Source organism: Salvelinus sp. IW2-2015, unplaced genomic scaffold, assembly GCF_002910315.2.
Source record: "Salvelinus sp. IW2-2015 unplaced genomic scaffold, ASM291031v2 Un_scaffold1958, whole genome shotgun sequence".
NCBI lineage: Eukaryota > Metazoa > Chordata > Actinopteri > Salmoniformes > Salmonidae > Salvelinus > Salvelinus sp. IW2-2015.
The window spans coordinates 32,039-34,410 of NW_019943311.1; the positions used below are offsets into that span (position 1 = coordinate 32,039).

General features: G+C 35.5%; 1 long non-coding RNA gene across 1 annotated transcript in view; it reads right to left on the reverse strand.

Moving 5' to 3' along the window:
- Positions 1-933, reverse strand: part of LOC112072551 (uncharacterized) — a 16,972-nt gene extending 16,039 nt beyond the window's left edge. Inside the window, exons 1-2 of the long non-coding RNA XR_002894340.2 lie at positions 851-933; positions 463-485 (exon numbers count right to left, since the gene is read on the reverse strand). This is a non-coding gene — a long non-coding RNA (uncharacterized lncRNA). The remainder of the gene's footprint in view (positions 1-462; positions 486-850) is intronic.
- Positions 934-2,372: the final 1,439 nt, after the last annotated feature.

Consider the following 2,372-nt stretch of genomic DNA (forward strand, 5'->3'; position numbering starts at 1 on the left):
GAACGAAATGATTCAATGAAGATAGAGATTGAGTAATCTCAGGCTCCTCATGATTATTATATTCAGCTATTATAGCACACTGTCTTATTAGGCAAACAATTGATTTGCAGTTGTACAATAATGATATTGTTATGATTATAATCATGTTAACAATCCTGATAAGAATTTCACACTGAATCGTGGACTACATTTTATATGATGAAGATATATGTGTTCCAAGAACCCAAAAATATTTTTTMGGGGAGCTAATTCAAATAAGGTTATAAACGTATTACTGAATCAGACAAATGCATTCTTGTCTACTTTACTGTATACTGAAATGTATACATTGAATACTTAATATTTTGAAGATAATTAACTAAGTACATCCTTCTGCAAATGTACACTGCAAAATAAATGTTTTTTTTATGTTTAAAAACATAAATTGCTTTACTACAAGGAGTGAATGGCAGTTTTAATTACCTGTTGTTATGTCTGAAAGTCATCTGCAAGGAAATAAGAAAATATGTTAACGGAAATAAAATACAAAAATAAGATGAAAATAATTTAATCAGAATAGATCTCTAGTTTCTTAGGCCAACTTGAGTAAAAGTAGAATAGGCTTACATGCAAGCCGACATCACACTCTTGCAAATGTTAATGATGCTCTATAAAAGTTAGGCTAATATTCAGCGTAGGCCTACTTGGAAATATATACAATAAAATAAATATTGCCTACAAACGTTTACTTATCGTCAATATCAAAATGTGAGTAATTACAAATATTTCTCGTTTAACGTTACACAAGTAGCTGGGATTAAATATTAGGCCTAAACTTTCTCAAGTAGAAATGTCTGTAAAATAAACGTACCCTAGTGGGCTTCTTCACCGAGGGAGCTCTTAATTCTTCCCCTGCCTTGGATGTGAGAGAGACTAGCTCCCAGCACCTCTCGTCCCTTAATTTGAAGCAGGCTGGGTTTTATGATAATTAGAGTTGACACCAAATTGTGCATCATGAAAGGAGGGGGCAAACTCGGGCCTGTTCCCACGAGGCACATTCCGACAGTCAAGTTCAAGCTCAAAGCGCGAGCATCTATTGCAATTCAATGCGTGTCGTGCAGCTCATTATGAAAAAATAGCGCGCGCTCTTTGTGGTGGGGAGTTCGTCAACCTTTTGAGATTCAGGCATTGAGGAACTCGTCATCATGTCAGTAGTTGCAGATGTCTAAAGTGATTCAAAAAAGTAAATAGCCTGAATAATAAAGCAGCCTAAACTAGATTTTTGAGAATATTTTTATTAGGCCTAAAGGCATAAACTTTACACAAAAAAGCCAATTTAGACTAAACTACATTACACAATATGCCTATTTTGCGGAAAAGAAAAGGATAATTGATTTCAGAAGTAATTTAGCTTTTACATTTGACTTGAAAAAGCATGTAGGTCTAGTTTCTTCACGTCACACACTGTAGGACAGGGMTATTCAACTCTTACCCTACGATGTTCAGAGGTTTCTGGTTTTCTGTTCTACCAGATAATTAATTGCACACACCTGGTGTCCCAGGTCTAAGTCAGTCCCTGATTAAAGGGGAAACATTTAAAAATGCAGTGGAACTGGCTTCAAGGTCCAGAGTCACAACCGTGAAAACTTCAATTAGTATTTTGTTATGAAATGGGATCATTGAAAAATCATATGTTTGTCAAATAACGAATTCAACATGGCGTCTACAAAATCGTGACCTAGACAATTACTGTATACCTCAAATAAAATGAGACCATGGAGCCTACTTCACTTTCTGAAGGAKATCATAAATTATATACAGWGCTTTCAGAAAGTATTCAAACCCCTTGACTTATTCCACAMTTTGTTTTGTTACATCCTGAATTATAAATGGATTAAATACATTATTTTCTCACCCATCTACACAGAAAACCTAATAATGACAAAGTGAAAACATGTTTTTAGAAAATGTACATATGTATTCACACCCCTGAGGCAATACTTTGTAGAAGCACCTAGCGATTACAGCTGTGAGTCTTTCTGGGTATGTCTCTAAGAGACTCTACACCTGGATTGTGCAGCATTTTTCTTWAAAAAATTATTCAAGCTCTGTCAAATTGGTTGTTGATCATTGCTAGACAACCATATTCAGGAAGTCAAAACTGTAACTTGGCCACTCAGGAACATTCACTGTCTTCTTGGTAAGCAACTCCAGCGTAGATTTAGCCTTGTGTTTTGTCCTCCTGAAAGATGAATTAATCTCCCAGTGTCTGGTTGAAAGTAGACTGAACCAGGCTTTCCTCTAGGATTCTGCCTGTGCTTAGCTCTATTCTGTTTATTTTTATCCTGAAAAACTCCCCAGTCCTTAATGATTACAAGCATACCCATAACATG